This window comes from Saccostrea echinata, unplaced genomic scaffold (genome assembly GCF_033153115.1).
Source record: "Saccostrea echinata isolate AGI-Se365-2 ecotype Australia unplaced genomic scaffold, CSIRO_AGI_Sech_v1 ptg000001l, whole genome shotgun sequence".
Taxonomy (NCBI): domain Eukaryota; kingdom Metazoa; phylum Mollusca; class Bivalvia; order Ostreida; family Ostreidae; genus Saccostrea; species Saccostrea echinata.
Window position 1 is genome coordinate 26,659,899 of NW_026889750.1, and position 24,287 is coordinate 26,684,185.

Consider the following 24,287-nt stretch of genomic DNA (forward strand, 5'->3'; position numbering starts at 1 on the left):
ATTATTCTCTATGATTTGAATGCGAAATTATCCCGATTTCCGAGTTTTATTTTCGATATTAAAAAATATTACATACACTCAAAAAGGAATTGAGCGATAGAAAATTGTAATACAGTACTGTTTTAAAGCCTTTATAAATAAATTGATATCTGCCACTTAAAAGAAAGAAAATCAATCTATAGATTAGATTTGGTTATTACATGTATATTTGATAAAAAAGTTAAATTATTTATGACACATGATCTATACTCTATATACCCAAGGAATTATAAAAGATGTGAAAAGACGATTCCTGGATTCTTGTGAAATACTCAAAGAGTAAAAAAAAATTTGTGAAAACGCGGTTCTGTGTGAAATAATGGTACGCTATATGTTTCTTTTGAAAAAAAAAACACGAAAAAAAATTGTACAGGTCTGTTGATATGTGGGATAAGTATACCTGAATGAACACAATTTTATGCAATGATATATAATTATGTACATGCAACTGACGTCCGTACTTTTCCTTATAATTCATAAAACATAAAACTATCTAATTCTTTTGAAGCCTCCCCCCCCCCCCGTCTTGATTAATATTTGGAGACGTTCGTGCAGCTAGGCATTTGAATTATATATTCGTTTTAGATTTAAATCTGGAACATGTGAATATAATTACCATTTACATGTATACAGAATTTCATATTCTATAATGGTAGATTTGTCATTATGAAATGTTCAATTTACGTCAGAGAGAGAGAGATTCCCTCTTAATCCCGATCCTCCTATCCATTTACATAGACCAAAAATTAGTTCTATATCGGTCACACCCATTCTTTATTAAATGTTTTCTGATTTCATAGTCAGGCATGGTCACATCCTGTATATTTTTCAGCTTAAAAAATATCACACGAAGTGCACGTGTGTTGACCTGTCAATCAAAATCACTTGACGCTGTATGCACTGCAATTAAGTAGCTTGAGTTCGAAATAATCTTGAAGTATGATCTTTAAGTAAATCTGATGCTACAAACTTGTGAAAAAATAGAATAAAACAAAAAATAAAATATCTCGGTATTGTGAACTTCGATTGTGGGACGTGGAGACCGGTCCTTTGGATGAGATCGTATAAATCGAGGTCCCTTGTCACAGAAGGTGCTGGCATAAAAAAGATTCCCCACTGCTCAATTGCGATAAGTGCTAAATTTGCAGTCTCCACCGGCGAGTGGTGGCGTCTCCATGTGAGTGAAAAAATTATCGAGAGGGACGTTAAACAACATACGTATAATTAATCAATCAATCAATCGATTGCCGAAGAATTACTGTAATTGAATAATCTGTCTCATAGGTATGCTGTCAAATCTTGATATTTTAACTTTACAAAACTCAGTGACGTTACTAACTTAATTCATTATATTTTTTATAACACCATCACAATTATGCCAAAACATACACATAGTGAAGTTTATGATAGTACGCTGTTTGTTTGTCTTGGAAATGATTGCAAACAATTTTTTTTAATTGCTAATGATATACGTATATCTCTTATAGGTGCCAAATGTATTATACAAGATTGATAATGAAAATCAAAGTACCTTAAGTACTGAAAGAACTTTTGTCCAGTTATTTTTTTTTCTTTCACAGTAAATATGATATATACGTTTTTTACACAGAAAAAAGCAAATTCTTACAGATTTAGAAGAACGGAAGACTTTTTTGTTGCCATGGCAACAAGAGTCTAGTTATTATTATTATTAAGGTCTTACGTCTCCAACGGAAGACCTTATTGTTTTCGTTCGGTTTCTTTTTCCCTATTATTAAGGTCTTCCGACTTCAGCGGAAGACCTTACTGTTATTCTTAGGTTTCTTTTCCACTATTTTTAAGGTCTTCCGTCTTCAGCGGAAGACCTTCTTGTTATTCTTCGGTTTCTTTTCCACTGTTTTTCTTATTATTTTTTTTCTTACCGATTTTGTGCACGCAATTTCTCGAAAACGGTTCGCTCCATTTTTATGAAACTTTCAGGGCTGATAGAACATTAAAAAATCGTGATACATATTTTTTTTATTTTGATGACGTCACTTCCGGTCCGAAGATTTTTGCGATTTAGTGATTTTTTGAGGGTCAGTTTGTCCGCAGGTTTTCTAAGAAAGCACTAATCATAGGAACGTGAAACTTTTAGGGAAGACAGAGCAATATATGTAGATCTGTAATACGTAGTTAACTTTCACCGGAAGTGCCACACGTCCACGCTCGCTATGGCCTGAAAAAAGTCGTATCGAAAGTTTCAAAATTTCGAACACTTTCTGTACGATATCTTTTTACTTAGAAATATTTTGTTAAAACATATATTACAAAATTTGTGCAGAGTTATAAGATCTTTTAAATGATATCTCGAAAAAAGGGCTAGCCCCTAAAATAAGGAATCTAAAGGGGTCAAAATATTTTTCCTGATATCTCAAAAAGTATTTAGAATTTGTAATACTTCAAAGAAGCAAAGTTGTTCAACATGACAAGTAGCAGCTTGCGAGATCATCAAAATGCGTCGAATGACGTCACTTCCGGCCAAACAGGAAGTAGTAGAAAAAAAGCTTATTTTCACAGATATTGGTACAGTGCTGCTATCCCACAAGTTGACATGGGATGGGATTGGATAGGATTCAGGATTGAGGATTCACGATAGAAAGATATAGTAGTTAATCCAACCCTATCCTATCCTATCCTGTATCTTACAGCCTTCAGATTGGAGTAAATGTTAATTCATATTTTAAAATAAATTACAGAAACGCAAAAGGACATAGAACGTTTACAAAAGAAATATTTATAAAATCACAAAAGAAAATAAACATTTTTTTTTCTTAACACATATTTATTCAATTACTTTCGAGTAATATGGCGTACGATCTAACCGTGAACGATCACCGGAAGAAGTTTCGCATGTAAACAAAGCAGAGATCGGACATCAAAAGATCGTATTTCTTCAGCATGTTTGGATGATTAACTCGATTCCTACCCGTGTTACAGTTCAAATAACATGTTTCTCTGTTAAATGTGCTCTGTTTGTCTGGATATTTCCACTTGAACCGTCAGCGGCGGACTATAACAGATCATAATCGCAGTTGTTTGGTGCAAGACCATGTAAGTATACTACACACTGTAAATGTGTGCATGTTTATACATATCTCTCCCTTTAGGCAATGTTTTAATGACTTGAACTATTAAAATTTTATTCTATTGTAATATACACAGAAATCGGATGCGGAAAAAAGATGTTGTGTAGAAAGGGGACGGGTAGGGGGGTTAAATACTTTGTCACATGATCAGATGTATTACACCTTTTTTCAGTTTGTTATTGCTATAAAATCATTTCCCTACTGTGGTTAAAAAATATTTTTTCTTATCTGATTGCAATTTAGAATAATTAAATGCAGAATCATCATGATCATTTCTTATGCTACTGTCAGGTCTGGTACAATCACTAGATTTAGCTATGTAGCTTGAATTACCTACATAGCTTTATTTACCTACCTGAAGTAGCTTTATTTAGCTACTAAATCAAACTTATTTCTTAAATAAGAATTTTTCCCAGAAAGTGCAGAAAATTGCACTTTGATGCAATGATAATTTTCAACTTTGAACTCATCTGAAAACAATTCCTGAAAAAATCACTCTTGGAGATGTGTCTTTTTTTGCACAATTGCAATCAAAGTTCTAAAAGTTTTGGGGCTATATACAACAGTTAATTTGTGACCTAACAGTTACTTCTTGAGTGTAATAACAAAGAAAACCAGTTTTGGTTAACATGAGCACAATGTGAAGTAATCATACTTATCCAGCCTCATCGCGCACAAGGAGTGTACAGTTACTCAAACAATGGGAATACATATTTTCCTTAAAGTGATAAAACGCAGCAATGTTAAAACTATCTCTGCTTTAGATTGCTTTTTAAATGATACCTAGAATAAATATTAGTTGATATTTTCTTGCGACTTTTTGTCTTTTTAAAATAAAAAGCAAAATTGTGAAAAGTTGCCTTGAAATAGCTAAATAAAGCTACCTGAGGTAGGTAAATAAAGCTACGGTAGGTAATTTTAGCTACGTAGCTAAATGTACTGATTGTACTGGACCTGACTGTGTATAATAAGCTCACTCAGCACTTGCATGTACATTGTATGTATGACCTATTGTGAGTTGAACATAAAACATGTAACATAAATTAATCATTTATTATTCTTCTTCATTCTAGAGAATGGTACCCAGTTTTGCCTGCCCTCATCAGTCATCACAATATAAAGGATTTTACATTTAGAAGTAGGTATGATTAGATTATTTTTCTTTGTGTGTTTATGTGTGTATCATTAAAATACATATAAATCATTATCTAAGTTGAGATGAAGTGTCTGCAGATTTTATGAATAAGTGATTTTCTTCTTTTTAAAATGTTGACAGTAAAACTGAAATTAAAATATAATTGTTCTGGTCATCATGGTCATGTTATATGTGTTTTCTTTTTTATATATTCAAATTTTGAGCAAAAATGAAAAGAAATTAACAAACAACATATTTAATAGATTAATACAAGCAGAAAATAGGGAGGAAAAAAACATCCAAACATGTACTCATACTAGTTAGCAAGTCGATGAGATGAAATGAATTATAATCTACAAGTAAATTATGTAAGTTATGATTGTTTAATTAAGATATGAGTTACGACTATGAAGTTGCAGTATAAGATTTGATTTTGCTTGATTTCTTTAAAATTAATGCATTACTCTGGGAGAGAAAAAGGTGAAATTAATTAAAGACAATTGTACTTGAAATGAGAAAGATAATCACAATCAAATACAGTTTTAATGTATAATGTATATGACAAAATTTACAATCTACATGCATATAATGGTGTGTGTTTTTTTCTTCAGGACAATCCTGCAAATTTGCAGCTGTAGAAATTGCACTTCATCTCATCTGCTGCTGGAATAAATAATGAGAGATTTTCAAACCAGTGTCCAAGAGCCCCCTAGAGTCTGAAATGAAGGTGTTCTTTACTAAGGAGATCAGTGTGTGATGTATTTGTTTTCTGTGCATTGACGACATTTGTGAAACTGTTCGGTTACTTTATGACCATCTCTCTGACAACTACTTTGACATTTGAAATTCAATTTGAGCAACGGACAAGTAGACCAAATAATATGTATGTAAAACATTATACAATTGTAATAAGACATTGATAAACTTCAATTTAAACAAACTAGATGTACATGTATCTTTGAGCTTGGCATTGAAATACATGTATACTTTACATGAACACTTTTAATGAATTTGTCTCTTGATAATGAACATTCAATTGTTATACATTGTAAATATAAATTGTAGATAATATGTATTTGGTCCAATATATATAATTATATTTATATTCACTGAAAACAGGAATTACCCTGAATAAATATTGTGAACTTGTTTAATTATTTTTATTCCTCATTTAGACACTGAATAACATTCAAGATCAAATGTCAAGGTCAAAAACAAGATTTACTTAAATTTGGGTTATAAATACTGTAACAACTGTGGACTCTTATGCATGTTTTATAAGATCTAAGGAATATGTGTGAGCTGACTACAAAAATTATTGCTGTCACCCTGTCTGACTATGAAGATTTAAGAAAATGTTTTCTGTTAAACATAAATTGATTAAATTCTCACACATAAATATTTTTTTTTAATTAAGATACACTTGTACGGCACTGAACTGACCATAAATTGAGAACAAACTGAAGCGAAATAAGAAATTTTAACATTTTGAATATTTTGATTTTTATTTAGCAAACATGATGAAAATGTTGCATGTTTGTAAAATATTCACATACAAACAAATGATGAACTGAACATTTCAAACAAGAATAACTTTAATAATAAATATAAAACAAATTTTTATCATACATTTAAAATTGAATATAATAAGACAATTTAACTTATTTAATAAATGAAAGTCAACATATTCTAGATCTAAATTTTGACTTGTCTGTTCTCGGTTTATGGTCTTGTCATATCTTGAAGTTCTTATTTAGATTTACGTCAAAAGTAAAATCTAATATACAGTTGATATACTCAGTAGGTGCAGTTAGATCTATATGTTATTTTCATGATGCCCAGTTAAGGGAAAAGTAAAGTTTTGCATAAATTTTATATGAACAGATGAAACATACACTTGTTAAAACATCAAACAAATTCTACTTTTTTCATTATTTAGTATGTGTAGACATGATAGGGAAATTGTTTCTTCAATGGGTACGGTTATAATTCAGTGTACCTACCCCGCATGAAAGATTTGGTATTCGTGGTCTGATTCTTATAAAGAGTTTAAATTTTCTTCCTTTTGTCTACTTTGTCATAACATTAGAAAAGTATCTGCAATCTTTATTGTTTCCCCCTTTTTCTCTCTCTAATTTTAACTCCATTTACTTTTCATAGAAAACAAATTAGAAAAGAAATCACAAATACCTTGACGTCTCCCGATCATTGTTAGTATGTAAAATTAAACACAAATAAAGTTTAATTATATTTTTTTCTTCAATTTTTCTGAAGTTCCAATTTCTATTTTTATTTGATGGTCATTTTATATTTTTTTTTTCGTTTTGTCAAATTAACTCTTTAATATTAAAAAAAAGTGAGAGCAGCAGGATAGGATAAGATAGGATTAGACTGAAATCACAGGATAGGATTGTGGATGCAGGATTCATGATAGGATAGGATAAGATTGTCAACTTGTAGGATAGCAGCACTGTATTGAATTGAATTATGCATGTCACAGAGGACGTCTGATTGTATTTCCTGTCGAGTATCGTCTCTTTTTTCAACTTCCGGCTAAACCGGAAGTAACTATAAATGACGTATTTCTGCAGATATCAACATAAAAGCAAATGATTGAATTCAACCAAGACTTTTGACCCAATTTTCTGTCGATTGGGGTCACTTCCGGTCATACCGGAAGTAGTTGCTTTATTTAAAGAAAATCAGCATAAAAATCATAAAAAACTAAATACAGATCGACTTAATTTTTGGTCTGGAGGCCTTCTTTTTAACGAATACCTTACTTTCATTTATCCATCTTACAAGCAGTGCTTCTGAAAATCGGACGGAAGACCTACTCGTTGCTTTGCAACGAGCTTTGCTCTAGTTATTATTGGGTTTTTTTCCTACCGATTTTGTGCACGCGAGTTCTCGGAAACAGCTCGCCCGATTTTCATGAAACTTTCAGGTCTGACAGAGAATTAAAAAATCTAGATATATATTTTTTTATTTTGATGACGTCACTTCCGGTCCGGAGATTTTCGAGATTTTGTGATTTTAGAGGGTAAGTTTGTCCGGGCATTTTCAAGAAAAGCACTTAACACAGGAACGTGAGATTTTCAGTGATGATACAGCAACATATGTAGATTTGTACTTGGAAGTTCATTTTTACCCGAAATACCAAACATCAACGTCCGCTACTGCCCAAATTTTTATCTTCTTTTTCCTACTTGTTAACTTTGATGCCTCATATCTTGCTTATTTCTCAAGGGATTTTAATAAAAATTTCAGAGTTTATAGACGTTACAAAACTCTATCAGAATAATATAATATTTTTCCAAAATCCACTTCCGCTTTCGAGTTATTTCCCTTTAAGTGAAAATTTAGGGTCTTTAATTTCCAGACAAATATTCCGAAACTACGAAAGTTGGAACATAAATACTACTGAATATAAGAAACAGAAGCAATGAAGTTGTGAACATTGGTTTTTGTTTTTTGATTTCTGCGTTCAACCTGCCCCTAGATAGGGGTCAAAAATTAGGACGCATGAAAGAGCAAAAATTGACACGTTTTCCTTTGTATCTTTTAAATAAGAAATATTTTATTAAAACATGTAGAATAAAAGTTGTAAACAATTTAATTACCTTTTATTTGACACCACTAAAAAGGAGCTGGCCCCTTAAATTAGGGATTTAGGGCCCTTGAAAGTTTTTGCTTTATAACTCAAAAACGAGAAAATATTTCGATATGGCTGTCGATAAAAAGTTGTTCCTTTATACCTTCTTTGTCTCATGAAAATATTATTTTGTTCAGTCTTGTGTATGGTAGGGAAGAAAAGCTAGACCCGTAAACAAGGACCCGTTTTCATTTGTGAAGAAGAACTCTTTATGAGTATAACTGAAATAAACCTGCCATAAATAATATATCTTTCAACGCTGTATCCTAATTTTTTTAAATTAAGTTTTAAACGTGCTCTTTGGTTCCTATTCAGATTATTCGGTGACAACTTTCTCTTTTTATTGTGCTTTAAAATAAAGAACCTTCCAAGAGAGAAAAAGAGAGAAACAGAAAAAAGTACAAGTATCTTTTCTTTGTTTAAATATGAAAGCAAACAATATAAACGCGAAAAAACTTTTAAGAGTCAAATAATTCACAATCATTAACTGCGTGATTCTTACATTCACCTGAACCCCAGATTCTATTCTGTTTACCGTTACGTAACCCATCCCTCGATCACGCGCGGCCGAGAAGATCTAAAGCGATCCACCGCGTGTGAACCATTGACCCACAGTCGTAAACAAAATAAAAATCGGCGTATTAAGTCTATTTTGTAAACAATTAATGGACAATTATTAATATGGAATATTTGAGATTATGTTGGTTTATCTTTGTTTTAAACGTGATCATGATACATGTAGCCTTAATCCAAAACGTCTGGCCAGGTTTTGTGTTTGTTTACAATTACGCAACCATTAACCGTTCCTTCGATCGCTTGTGGTCAAAGCAATCCATCGTGTGCATGTAAACCAGTGCGCAGTCATCAAACATTGTTGTTCTAAATCTAATTTGCAAACACAACGACTTACACGGGAAAATATTATTTTCTTTAAGTAAATCGAATCTTTCAAATAAATTATCTTAATATCTTAGATTTGATTTAAGTACAAAACGCTAAGCATTTAATCAGTCTTGAATTTTAAATGTTCGTCATCTCCATATTTCAATTGTTTTAACGTTACCAACAATTTATTTCCCAACCGTGTGTAATTTTACTTTTAATTTGGTGATTCATTGCGCATGGACTAGCGATCTGCGGTTACTTTAATTTAACCATTAAACGCACAAGCTTTGCGCTTTCTCTACTTTTTGAAACAGTAAATTAATCCGTTTTCAACACAAATATTTCTAGTCATATTTTTTTCATCACAGGTTTTTATCATGATTATACCAACTTTAAACTTTTAAAGAGAATCTTCCGAATCATAAGGGTGAGCAGTCTTACTTTAAAAATCATTCGTTATTTTTTTGAAAAGTAAACAATGATATGGATTAAACATTGATAGGTAACTCCGTCACGTGGCCAAGGTCTGAACTTCATAAGCAACTTCTGTGTTGCACTATGCCTATTTATATTACAGGGTTGATAGTAAAGTTTTAATAAAATACCTCAAGATTTTAAAGCAATGAATTTTGTTTTTATAATTAATTCAAAACCCGTAAATGATCTTTTTTAAGTATAGTATGCTAACATCATAATTTTGTTGTGGGATTAAATATCGGTAGCGGGTTATACATGTAGATAACAATAAACCTATATCGTATGTCCAGAACTGTAAATTTCAGAATGCATATAACATTTTTTTTTTAAATATCAATTGGGACGGAAAAGGTACACACCGGGAAAATTTTAGTATCACTTGAATATCTAACTGCAGAACTGTACATGTAGCTTTCCAAAAAAAAAAAAATATTGATGGACCGGAGTCTCTGGTCATCCATCCCATTTTTTTTTCAGACCAGTGAATTTCAGTGCAGCTACTGAATATCACAAATTTATCATTCTTAATTACTACACTCTGACAACTTTTTTTCAATTATTAAAATCATAATCGGCAGCCTTTGTATCATAAACTATTAAGCTATTTGTATCCTTTACCGTATAGAATTGAGTATTTTCTTTCAAATAATTGACTTGTAACTTACGTACATTACTTTTCTGGATTAGTTTTAAAAAATACGATCGAGAGAGAGAGAGAGAGAGAGACTCATTTGCTCATGTACATATATACTAGGTAGTTCCTTTATCAAATATTGTTCAATTTTCTTAATTTTATTTACAATATCAATCATAATCTCTCTATTCTGTAAATCTATTTGTTGATTATTTTCAACTTCAATCACAATATGTAGTACTAAAATGAAGTCCATGCACGGGTGCTTTTGTACACCTGGAAATAATTTTTATTTAATCCTTTGTCCATGCCTTCCTCCTTCACGGAAAAAAGATTAATTAATAAATTAACCGAACGAGGTTGAAAAAAACGCCGGACTATTTTTTTTCTCAAATTAACTGGATTGAATATACTTTTTTCATTTCACTGTACACGTGTCCTGAATAAAACTGCGTGGTTTGGGTTTGTCAAAGTGTTTTTAGACCAAGATAAGTCAGTCGCAACTTCTCGGGCCTTTCCAACTTACGGAAAAAAACCTCTAATGTATTACGTAGACCCCCCCTCCTTCCCAAACTTTGAAATAAATGACTATAAAAGATCTTCTCTCAATGAGGGAAGATATTTTATCTGTTGAGTATTGAGTATAACTTTATTGAATGTAAAGATATTACCTAAAATATGCTAATTAGCTAGAAGGGACTTTCAACTCCGTCTATCCTTAATAAATAGGAAGCGACTCCATCTTGTATAAAATTTTAACATCCGGTAATGTTAAAACATTCGGGGTTGTTTTTCCGACCTCTGACGGAAACACCCGAGATGATGCGATTGCGGAATCAGGATTTTTAAACATCTTCATTGGACAGTTTCGCTTATTTTGCACTACGGGGTTTTTGAAAAAAAAATGTGTTGATCGACATCCAAATAAAATGGTAATTGAATAGAGTGCCAAATATATCATTGGCGAAAATTTGTTTTATAAAAAGTGTTTCTTACAAATAGAGATTTATATATGTACATGTAGATAACCCTAAATAGCTAAAAATTTATTGGTTTTGTCTATAGCAGATGTTAATTTAGTTCTTAGCTGACATTAACTTACGTGTATAAATAAATATAAAAGCCAATTGTATGTATGTATGTTGTTTAACGTCCCTCTCGAGAATTTTTCACTCATATGGAGACGCCACCACTTGCCAGTGGAGAGCTGCAAATTTTATCCTATACTCGGCACTTACGGCCATTGAGCAGTGAGGGATCTTTTTCGTGCCAGCACCTACTGCGACACGGGACCTCGGTTTATACGGTCTCATCCAAAGGACCGGTCTCCATGTCCCACAGTGGGATTCGAACCCGCGACTTAAGGATCAACTCCTTACTCCGCGACTCTAGAGCAGACGCTCTAACCACTGCGCCACTTGGGCGACCCATGTAATTGTAACCAAATATTCCAAAGCAATCATTCATATTTATAGGACCGATAGTTGATTAAATTTCCTCTCATCAGTAAACGTATATCCCCCCGGAAATAGATAAAATGCTTCCCTTCAGAGGCGAAGTTTTCAATCATTTTTTTGGGGGAGGGGGGGGGGGTTGCATCAAAACGTCGATCGTAAAAAAAATTGACTATATAAAAATAATTTCAAATTTTAATCAGTACCCCATCTCTCAGGACCCGTCTGTCCTTCCAAGTTTGCCCAGGCTATGACTTTTTGGATTAACTGGAAGCTCATACTTGGTACAAAGATTGCCAATGATCCTAGGGTGTGTCATGGTCTTGATCCAAGGTCATTCCAGCAAATTCAAGGTCAGTGGAGAAAGAATAAATGTTTTGTCCGAGCCATTTATTTGTAATTGAGAATCACTGGAAGCTCATTCTTGATACAGAGATTGCTTGTGACAAAAAGGTTTGCTTCGACTTTGACAAAGAAAATTGTATTATTACGATCTAGGCTGTAATTTTTTATGTTCGCACTTGGTACAAAGATTGCTTATGGTCCGCCGATTTTAGATGACTTAAAATAAGGTTATTTCAGCAAATTCAGGGTCACTGGCAGAAAAAGTTGTAAAATGCCTGTCTGGGATATGAATTTCTACGGGGGAATCACTAGAACCTCTTTCTTAAAACAGAGGTTGTTTGAGATTGAGGGTTTGTCTTGACACCGACCCAAGGATATTCCGTCAAGTTCAAGGATACTGACAGAAAAAAATTAATTTCTATTTCATGCTATGATTTAGTAATAGAAAATCACTGGAAGCTCTTACTTGAAACAGAGATTGCTTATGAACGGAGGCTGTGTCATGACCTTGATCAAAGGTCTTTCTGGCAAGTTCAAGGTCACTTGCAGAGAAATAAGAAAACATGTCCAGGCATAATTTTATTATTGTTTTTTTCCTACCGATTTTGTGCACGCGTGTTCTCGGAAACGGGTTGTTTGATTTTCAGGAAACTTTCAGGTCTGGTAGAAAATAAAAAAAATCTAGATTTTTTTTTTTATTTTAATGACCTCACTTCCGGTTCGGAGATTTCTGCGATTAGGTGATTTTTAGAGGGTCACTTTGTCCGTTCGTTTTCTAAAAAAACACTTAAAATAGGAACTTGCTATTTTCAACAATGAAAGAGCAATGTTCATAAATATGTACTAGGTAGTTCATTTTTTCCAGACGTGCCGCACTTTGACGCTTGGTATGCTCCAAAAATAGTCTTATTGAGAATATAAAAGTTTTTAGCATTTTTTCAAGAATATCTCTTTACTTGTAAATATTTTGTTAAAAGATATAGAACAAAAGTTGTGCAGAATGGCAAGATCTCTAATTTGATATCAAAGGGATCTACAGGGGCTGAAAGTGTTTTCTCAATATCTCCAAAACTATTGAGAATTTGTGATACATCAAAGAAGCAAATTAAAATGACAAGTAGAAGTGAATAAGATTGCCGAAAGTCGTCATATAACGTCACTTCCGGCCAAAACGGAAGTAGTCAAAAAATGCATATTTTTGCCGTTTTCGACATGTTATTAGTTAATTTATGTAATCAGAAGCGTCCAACCAAATTTATCATCCCTCAACAACACTTCCGGTCAAACCGGAAGTAGCCAGAAATAGCTTATTTTGCAGGTTTTGATGCAAAATTGTAATTTTAAAGTCACTGGAGACGTCTAAACTCATTCCTTTCTCTTGTTGACGTCACTTCCGGTAAAAACAGGACGGAAGACCTACTCGTTGCTTTGCAACGAGCTTTGCTCTAGTTATTATTATTATTTTTCTTCCAACCGATTTTGTGCACGCGATTTCTCAGAAACGGCTGGGCCGATTTACTTCAAACTTTCAGATGTAAAAGATATTCTATTGATCTTGATAGGTTTTTTTGTTTTTTTTGATGACGTCACTTCCGGTCGTGAGATATTGACGGTTTTCTGATTTTCAGAGGGTCGGCTTGTCCTGGAGTGTTCTCCTAAACGAATAGAGATAAAGAGATAAGATTTTCAGTGAAGATAGAGGAAAGATTGTAGATGTGCCATTTGGCATCTATATCTTTCCAGCTCAAAAGGCGCCGAAGCTTGCCTGGGCTCGAAAAATAGGCTCACAGGCATCTCGCAAAATTTGACACGTTTTCCTTTTTATCTTTTTACCTGTAAATATTTTGTTAAAACATATATTACAAAAGATGTACAGAATGATAAGACCTTTCATTTGATATCAAGAAAAAAGGGCTGACCCCTCAAATTAGGGGCTCAGAGGGGCCGAAAGTCTTTCATCTATAACTCTTTAACGATCAATATTTTGTTATAAATTACTGAAGCAGAAATGTTTATCTTAAGCATTTGTAACTATATATTATAAAATTAGGATCATATATTGCGTAATAAAGGGCAAAAAGGGGCCAGAATGCTAAATCTTTGACGCTTTATATCTCGAAAAGGGGGAATATTTTGATAAGCAATACTGAACAAAAGATGGTCAGAATAATGTTCTAAACAATATGCAACATTTTAATTTTTCTCAAACGGCCCCATTAAGGACTGGAAGGGTTGCCCCCTAAATATTTCCATTCGGCAAATCTCCACAACGAAAAGAATTCTCTGAATAGTTGTTGAACAGAAAGTCTTCAAAACCACAAGACCTTTCATTTGATATCAAGAAAAAGGGGCTGACCCCTCAAATTAGGGGCTCAGAGGGGCCGAAAGTCTTTTATCTATAACTCTTTAAATGTCAATATTTTGTTATCAGTTACTGAAGCAAAAATGTTTATCTTAAGGATTTGTAACTATATATTATAAAATTAGGATCATATATTGCGGAATAAGGGGCCAAAAGGGGCCAGAATGCTAAATCCTTGACGCTTTATATCTCGAAAAGGGGGAATATTTTGATAAGCAATACTGAACAAAAGATGGTCAGAATAATGTTCTAAACAATATGCACCCTTTCAATTTTTGTCAAATGGCCCCATTAAAGACTTGGAGGGGTGGCCCCTAAATATTTCCATTTAGCATATCTCCACAACGAAAAGAAATCTCTGAATAGTGTGTGAACAAAAAGTCTTCAAAATCACAAGACCTTTCATTTGATATCAAGGATAAGGGGCTGACTCTTCAAATTAGGGACTGAGAGGGGCCAAAAGTCTTTCAACTTTAACTCTTTAACGATCAATAATTTGTAATACATTACTGAAGCAAAGATGCTTATCTTAACGATTTACAACAGTATATGATATGATTGTGATCATATGTATGTAATAAGGGGTCACAAGGGGCCAGAATGCTAAATCTTTGACGCTTTGTACCTCGAAAAGGGGGAATATTTTGATAAGCAATACTGAACAAAAGATGGTCAGAATAATGTTCTAAACAATATGCATCCTTTCAATTTTTGTCAAACGGCCCCATTAAGGACTTGGAGGGGTGGCCCATAAATATTTCCATTGAGCAGATCTCCAAATCGAAAAGAAATCTCTGAATAGTTGTTGAACAAAAAGTCTTCAAAATCACAAGACCTTTCATTTGATATCAAGGAAAAGGGGCTGACCCTTCAAATTAGGGGCTGAGAGGGGCCAAAAGTCTTTAATCTTTAATTCTTTAACGATCAATAATTTGTAATACATTACTGAAGCAAAGATGTTTATCATAACGATTTACAACAATATATGATAAGATTCTGATCATATGTTACGTAATAAGGGGTCACAAGGGGTCAGAATGCTAAAATTTTGACGCTTTGTATCTCGAAAAGGGGGAATATTTTGATATGCAATACTGAACAAAAGATGGTCAGAATAATGTTCTAAACAATATGCACCCTTTCAATTTTTGTCAATCGGCCCCATTAAGGACTTGGAGGATGGCCCCTAAATATTTCCATTCAGCATATCTCCACAACGAAAAGAAATCTCTGAATAGTTTGTGAACAAAAAGTCTTCAAAATCACAAGACCTTTCATTTGATATCAAAAAAGGGACTGACCTCTCAAATTAGGGGCTGAGAGGGGCCAAAAGTCTTTCATTTATAACTCTTTAACGATAATTTGTAATACATTACTGAAGCAAAGATGCTTATCTTAACGATTTACAACAATATATGATAAGATTCTGATCATATGTTACGTAATAAGGGGTCACAAGGGGCCAGAATGCTAAATCTTTGACGCTTTATATCTCGAAAAGGGGGCATATCTGCACAACGAAAGGAAATCTCTGAATATTTCTTGAACAAAACGTTTTCAAAATCACAAGACCTTTCAATTGATATCAAGAAAAAGGGGCTGACCCCTCAAACTAGGGGCTCAGAGGGGCCAAAAGCATGTCATCTATTAGCTCTTTGATAATTTTATATAAATCGAAAGAATGAAATCTAATTAGGGAAGTCTATATATTATTATCTTTTAACAAAGATCATAGTCAAAATCTTATCTCATCTTATCGAAAAATCGGACGGAAGACCTACTCGTTGCTCGCAACGAGATCTCATCTAATTATTATTTTTCTTCCTGGGTACTTTTTTGTCCGTTAGTGATCTTGTAAACTACACGTCCGATTGAGATGAAACCTTTTTAGGGTTACTAGGCATGTTATGTAGATTTGCGGAACGAAGGCCATTTTACGCGCACGTGCATGCACGTGCGTGCGCGTGCAAAGCGTAAAATGACCAACATACTTGATATAGTTGTAACTTTCATATTTTTTGATAAAATGCTTTGATACTCAGAATATAAGGATATATTAAAAGTGTTAACAAGATGACATGGTCAGCATGCACATGCATGCACGTGCGCGCATGCGCAAAGCGTAAAATGACCAATTTACTTGATATAGTCGTAACTTTGATACTTTTTGATGAAATGCTTTGATACTCAAAATATTTATACATATTTAAAGTATTGACAAGACGATATGGTCATCATGCATATGCATGCACGTGTGCGCGCGTGCAATGTGTTAAATGACCAGTTTACTTAATATAGCCATAATTTTTATTTTTTTTGATGAAAAGCTTTGATATTAAGAATATACAGATATATTAAAAATTTAGACAAGATGATATGGCCATCATGCACATGCATGCACATGCGCGCGCGTGCAATGTGTTAAATGACCAATATACTTAATATAGCCGTAACTTTTATATTTTTTGATGAAAAGCTTTGATGCTAAAAATAAACAGACATATTATAAGTGTAGACAAAATGGGCATGGTCATTATGAACATGCATGCAGGTGCGCATGCGCGCAATGCTAAGATGACCAGTATACTTGATATAGCCGGAACTTATATATTTTTTGATGAAATGTTTTGATACTGAGAATATAAAGATGCATTTATAGTATAGACGGGATGACATGGTCATCCTGCACATGCATGCACGTGCGCGCGCGTGAAATGCAAAAAATGACCAATATACTTCATTGCCTTATTTAATGAAGCAAACAGGAAATAAGACACCAAAAGGGAGATGGGGAGCGTTTGGGGAACATCTGTAACGGTCCCCGTTACAATTATAACTAGTTTTATTTGTAATCTCATTTGAAATTTTTATTAAAATGACAATTTTTATAGTTTTTTTTTTGGTCTGTAAACATATGTTCCCCCGTGAAAGAACAAAAGCTTTGGTATGAATTTGTGAAGTAACAATTCAAAAAACCCATAAAAAGGAATTTTTGTTTCACGGGGGGAGGGGGATTTGTTGTTGTTTAACGTCCCTCTCGAGAATTTTTTACTCATATGGAGACGCCACCACTTGCCGGTGGAAAGCTGCAAATTTTGACCTAGGGCCATTGAGCAGTGATTCTCGTGCCAACACCTTCTGCGACACAGGACCTTGGTTTATACGGTCTCATCCGAAGGACCGGTCTCCACGTCCAACAGTGGGATTCGAACCCGCAACGTAGTGATCAACTCTTTACTGCGCGACTCTAGAGCAGACGACCTACCATTGTGCCACGCAGGCGACAGGAGGGGGGGGGATGTTTTTAAAATATTTTCCGTTGATTTTTAGAGTGAGAAACGCAATTTTTACCAATATAAAGAGTTATCTCTCTTTGTTTTCCCAAATAAGTAATGATTTATGAAAATTCACATAAATATCTAATGTATCAGATAAAAACAAGAGGCCCATGGGCCACAATGCTCACCTGAGTAACTTTGGTTTTTCTGTTTTTCACCTGATCCCCACCCCCCTGTAGTACTTATTGTGGTCCCGCCCTACCCCCAGGGGTCATGATTTGAATAATTAGAATTCACACTATCCCAAGATGCTTCCATTGAAGTTTCAGCCTTTCTTGCCCAGTGGTTCTTGAGAAGAAGATTTTTGAAGATTTTTTCTGCATATTTCAATGTTAAACTTGGATTCCCTATTGTGGCCCTGCCCTACCCCCAGGGGTCTTGATTTGAACAATTTAGAATCTACACCACCCCAGAATGCTTCCACATAAGTTTCAGCTTTTCTGGACCAGTGGTTCTTCAGAAGAAGATTTTAAAAGATTTTTACTACATATTTCAGTGTTAAACTTGGATTCCCTATTGTGGCCCCGCCCTACCCCGGGGGTCATGATTTGAACAATTTAGAATCTACACTACCCCAGGATGCTTCCACCTAAGTTTCACCTTTTCTGGCCCAGTGGTTCTTGAGAAGATTTTTTAAAGATTTTTTTCTGCATATTTCAATGTAAAACTTGGATTCCCTATTGTGGCCCCGCCCTATCCCCGGGGGTCATGATTTGAACAATTTCGAATCTACACTACCCCAGGATGCTTCCACATAAGTTTCAGCTTTTCTGGACCAGTGGTTCTTAAGTTTTTTTAAAGATTTTTTTTCTGCATATTTCAATGTAAAAATTGGATTCCCTATTGTGGCCCCGCCCTACCCCCGGGGGTCATGATTTAAACAGTTTAGAATGTACACTACCCCAGGATGCTTCCACTTAAGATTCAGCTTTTCTGGCCCAGTGGTTCTTGAGAAGAAGATTTTTTAATGACCCCACCGAATTTTTGTCTTTTCTTGATTATTTCCCCTTTGAAGGGGACTTGGCCCTTCATTTTAACAATTTAAACTCCCCTTTACCCAAGGATGCTTTGTACAAAGTTTAGTTAAAATTGGCCCTGTGGTTCTTGAGAAGAAATTGAAAATGTGAAAAGTTTACAGACGGACGGACAACGGGTGATCTGAAAAGCTCACTTGAGCTTTCAGCTCAGGTGGGCTAAAAATGAAAAATCATTCAAAAATGTTAACTTTTAAATTTGACATGGAGGTAGGCGGCAGATCAATACTATCGTTTGCAGTTCTTCTTATATTTTACATAAAATATTTGCATATACTTGTATTTGAAAATTTGAGACGAGATCCATAGGCCTTTAGGGTCACCTGAGTATCATAGGTTTCGTTGATATGACCAACTCAATTAGTGTTGAAAAGTTTCTTAGGATAAAGTGCATGTTATTTAATTATATGATCAAGCATGGTTCCCTGGCTCACCCACGCCGATTCAGGAGAGCAAGGTGGAGTTCAGTTCAATACCTTGGTATGATTGGTCCAGCAATTTTCGCGCAAAATTGTTGATATATGTTAGCCGTTGCCCGTTAGCCAGAGAAATAAAATACGACGTCACAGTGATGTATTACATCGACGGCGCAGCTAAACAAGACGCTACAATAGGCATCCATTCAAGTTTATACACGACTTTTTCCCGCGGTTACGTCATAATTGCTGAGCATAGCCATTACCCGTCACGTGACGCATCCGCCATAGCAACCGTGAAAACCGTGAAGGCCTTAGTACTACACGATGATTAAAATTAAACTGAAAATCGCCGATACTACTTTTTTGAAATACATGTAAACATATATGTAGAAATATAATATTTTTAAATTTGCCAATCTTAAAGCTTAAAGCGAGATTTCTTGTTACCGGTAATTTATTTATGTGTTCAATATTTCACTTCGTTGGTAAAAAAATGTTAAAAAGAAAAAAATTAACTAGCATTCAGATAAAAATAATAAATTAAGGATAAAATATTCTTGTTTATTGGTTTATTTGATTTTACACAGTAAATGTTTTAGAGTTTCAACTATCTTAAAGATTTAATACATCAATTTAAGTGTTTTATATTCGGGCTTCCTTTTTTTTTCTGCATTGATAAATGTTTGTATTAACGGTTAAAGGAAAGGCACATAAATTAGATTTATCAATGGGGGCAACCAGCATCTGAATGAAAATTTACTATAGCGGAATACAATGCTTAGAAAAAAAAAAAATACCCCCCCCCCCCCTGCGTTCTACGGGCTTGCAAATAACAGGTTATTTTCTCAGTCGTTGTCTGAAAAGCGCAATTTTTTAAATAATATAATATACTGAAACGCAAAAGAAACGCAACATCCTATTTTAGAGGGGAAAATCATATAAAGGATATAATTTTGTATCTAAAAAGTACGGATATCTTCAACATTGTAAGTATCGATAGTTTAAGGGTTGAACGATTTTCGTGCCATAACCGGAAGTTAAGTTTGAGCCCGCTGAACAGAAATAAAAAATTGCATGTTTAACAAAAAAATTGACAAAAATATGGGAATTTAAGGGTTTGTATCTGTTTATCATAAGTAATGCAGCAATATTTCGCAAAATAAATTCTCCTTTCGTTTCCGGAAGAGATGCCAAGGCTTCCTGAAAATGACTTAAGTACGCATTTCAAATGCTCTAGCTGGAAAATATGAAAATAAAGGTGATGGAGAATTGCAGATGCAAAAATGCCCAACAACACGCCTCAACAGGCTCATACGTATCATTTGCATGAATGATAGTCCGTGGACCGGAAGTCCAAGTGTTACTACACTGCGCTAGGTTAGAGAAAATTCGACTTCATCATCTCAAAAACGGACATTTAAAAATTGCAAAGAATATTTTTTTCGCTCAGATCCCGAGACTGATGAACTTACTGCATCGTGGAAATCAAGCTGCAATTGCTGTGCATGGCAGTCTTCCACGCTATAATTGAATGGCCGAGAAGGGGGTTTAACAGTCATGTGTTACTTTCTAAAGTTAAAAGGTAATCATTTAACATTGTTATCAAATCTTCGATGCTTTTAAATCGAGTTTAACTTAATTGTAATCAGTTTTGAAAATCATTAGTTAAAAGGTTCAAATATTTGTAGATTACTGCTAGTTGCGTTTCAGTATATAATCGTGAAAAAAAACACGTAGCAAGAATGAAAAACAATAAGGAAAACATACTAGTATACCGGATTATTTTTTTTTAAAAAAATATGCAAGAAAGTGTTGTCAGTGTTCATGATTATATGAAACATGATTTTTTTTTTTGGCATAAAAAACTCACTTATGCGGCAATAACGATTACGGGCATGCTTTGAAAAAATGTTTGTTTTTTTTTTATCTTTAAACAGTTCAAATCAAATTAAAAAAAACTCCGTAATTACGCTTTATTTGAATACTTGCTACAAACTAATTAAGGAATTTTGGAATAATTCACGATCTAATTTTATATAGTGAAAAATCAGTTGAGGTATAATAACATATAAAGACCCAGGCGCATTTGAGTTAGATCTAACCTCACAGCATACTCCATTTTCCAGATGACAACACGTTTTAGGCCTGCTGTTCTCAGTAAAGCAAGAAAACCTTTTTTAAAAAAAAAAAAAAAAATCAAACTCTTGCCGACTATGTGGCATGTTACCCATAAATTGTGAAGCCTGAGTTCACCTTTTTATGAGAGGACTCAGGGCACTTCCGATTTTAAATTAACCAGCTTTATTATATAGTCTATAAATAGTCCCTATATAATCTATACAAACGCAAACAGTTCATAATACTAAATATTCACTGGATTTGAAGCCGTATTCACCGGAGGGTCAGCGCGCGTGCAGCGGCACTGTGACGTCACTATCAATACCTGAAACAACGTTAAACACAATGGTTGCAACGGCCGGAGCCAGCTGTATATGCTGTATATCTGAGCAGCAAAACTTTTAGGCAAAATCATCGTAGGATTATTTTCCAAACATTTCGATTTCTTACACACAATGAAAGGAAAACACGGAAGTTATAAGTTATATCTGGACATTTCTTTTTTTGTTCTACCACAGAAGTTCGTTAATGAAAATGGAGTCGTCATGCAGCCTTCAAAGTCTTATTCATTAAAATCCTGACTATATAATAAAACAATTATGGATTCTTTCGGTGGTGAATATGGTTTGATATTACAATGAAAGGAAAACACGGAAGTTATAAGTTATATCTGGACATTTCTTTTTATTGTTCTACCACAGAAGTTCGTTAAAGAAAATGGAGTCGTCATGCAGCCTTCAAAGTCTTATTCATTAAAATGCTGACTACCGGTATATAATAAAACAATTATGGACTCTTTCGGTGGTGAATATGGTTTGTTATTCATCAGAAAAATATCAATATTGGCCGAGACTTCCTGTATAATATTCGGCCGTAAAGACTACGTTTACAACAAAATTCACAACCTTTAGTAAATAATATCTTCGCCGTCGTAAACTACTGTATACATAAATAAAATTTAAAAAATGTTATTAAAACATAAATAAAACGGCAAAAAACAAATACATTGGGAATTTTCTCTGTCATACATAGATAAAATTACAGTCATTTAAATACGTGTCCCCTCCCCCACCGGACCTGCTGGAGACCACGGCGGTACCCAGACCCCTTGCCATATGCATGTAATAGCCCCCTTTTGTTAATAACGCAAAATCCTGGTTAGACGCACCTTTAACCACTCTTATGGTTTGACGTCCATTAGTGACGAAATTATTTGATCTCATGTTTACATCGATTATATGCAAAAATGAAAGATTATAAACGTATATCACACTTTGCTAGTGCGCTGATGTACGGATGTTCACGTGTTCCTGAAATGGTTGCTACAGAGTTTGTTATGCAGCGTCACGGATGCAATGGCGCCTGCTTTCAGCGACACCTATCGGGATGAAATTTTACTAAGGGAAATAACTGAAAAAAGTTGTGTATACTTGTATCCCGATTTCCTTGCGGTAATCTTACTTCGCTCTTTCGCGGCGAAGTCGAGGAAGTTCTTAATCTCGCAAGATATCTGGGGTTAAACATTGTTTACGCTAGTGACATTCGAATGATTCGAACAATCAGTATGCCGATATTACAATATACTGCCAAGATTTAAACTCCGAAGGGTAGGTTGTTTAATAAGGAATGTTAAGAGTAATTTACAGCTTCCAAAAGTAACGATTATCAGAAAGAATGAGGAGTCGATGTAGTGAAAAGAATAAAAAATGAAACACAAGGACCAGCTTCTGTCAAGTTTATCAGTGTGGTTCAGCGATATATTTTGCAAGATATTTCACCAGGACTCCTTATCTGTCCTTATGAAACCCAAAATGATAGACATTGCGTTGTATTCAACAGCACATTGTCCCCAACTAACAAACTTTTCCTACCTCCACAGCGAAAGAGTTCCGTTGAATTAAGTAATCGCGATATCATGTATCGCCCCGAATCGATTGTATTCCACCTGGGCCCAAGACCATAAACTGAGAACAGACTTAAGTCAAAACTATGATTTTTAATATCTTAAGTTCCATTTAACGTATTAGCTTAAAAATTTACAATTATGCATAGCTTTTCAATTCAAACATATGAAGAAAATTTTAATTTATAATCATAATTATTTTGAAAGTTATATCGATTTGAAATTTTGACTTAAGTCTGTTCTCAGTTTATGGTCTTGGGGCCTGGTCTTAATGCCGCGGAGTACACAAAGTATAACAAGGAGAGGGAACCAGGCTAGATATGATCAGCATCTCCAAATCTCGGTCTGAGCTGTTGGGATGCATATTTTACAAATTTGGTAAACGACAAATATCTTACAGCTGTTATGCATAAAAATTTGCTTGCTAAATTCAAGGAATTTTGAAAGGTTCATTATTAAATAAATATTCAATATGTGATCAACTGATGTGTATCAAGAGGCGTGAATTTTAAAATCTTGCTAGATGGCTTGCTTATCGTTATTATCTAGCAAATAACTTGCCTACATGCACTAGATGTTCAGAAGGGATAAAGAAAATTAAAAGAATTTCAAAGATGAAAAGTGTTATGATTTTTGATATACAGTACTTTTTTGACCGACTCTGCCCATAACATTGAGATGATATCTGTTGTATTATTCGAGCACTCGCATTCATAAGCTGTATTCACATTATTATAGAGATACCGAGCTGATAAAAAAAAATATGAAAGATTAAATAACTATCATAATTAATTATACTAAAATAGAAATTTAAAAAATACTAAAACTTTTGAAAATTTCATCCCAGACCAACGAATGACCGTCAGGATTTTCAGTACGAAAGACTCCAAACAGACAAATGTTAGGCGGAGACGCATATCAAGTTACACCGTACAGCCGAGGTTTGATGAAGGCGACGGAATCATCCGAGGTTTGCCGAATGAAAATTCTTTATTGCTCGTCTTCTGTTGAGATGAGCAATTAATGCACAAGTTAAAATATCAGTTAAACCAAGTAGCTATTTAATACAATAGTTAATGTTAATGCAATAGAACTGTCTTTTCTCGAGATACTTTCAAAGTGTAACGTGTATATTATAACTTTTTATGCCCCGGGGATATTGTTTTTGTCCTGTCTGTCTGTTTGCCTGTTGTCAACATTAACCTAGCCCTTAACTATTGCGCTGTCAAGGGTAAGGCTTTAATATTTGACATGAGTGTTCATTATGACAAGACCTTTCCAGTGGTACAGAAATTTTTGATCATGTGACCTCAACTGTGACCTTTGACCTACATTTGAAAAACTTTAACATTGGCCATACTATAGCACTGTAGTCTACGTCC

The 24,287-nt window shown here is 34.1% G+C and overlaps 1 protein-coding gene and 1 long non-coding RNA gene across 5 annotated transcripts in view; one reads left to right on the plus strand and one right to left on the minus strand.

Moving 5' to 3' along the window:
- The window catches only part of LOC133188259 (androgen-induced gene 1 protein-like), a 423,009-nt gene that overhangs the window by 29,438 nt on the left and 369,284 nt on the right, over window positions 1–24,287 (minus strand). The window lies entirely within an intron of this gene.
- Window positions 3,043–5,395, plus strand: LOC133172218 (uncharacterized). Its single transcript, XR_009718920.1, has 3 exons — window positions 3,043–3,111; window positions 4,220–4,284; window positions 4,893–5,395. It is a non-coding gene; the product is annotated as an uncharacterized LOC133172218 (long non-coding RNA).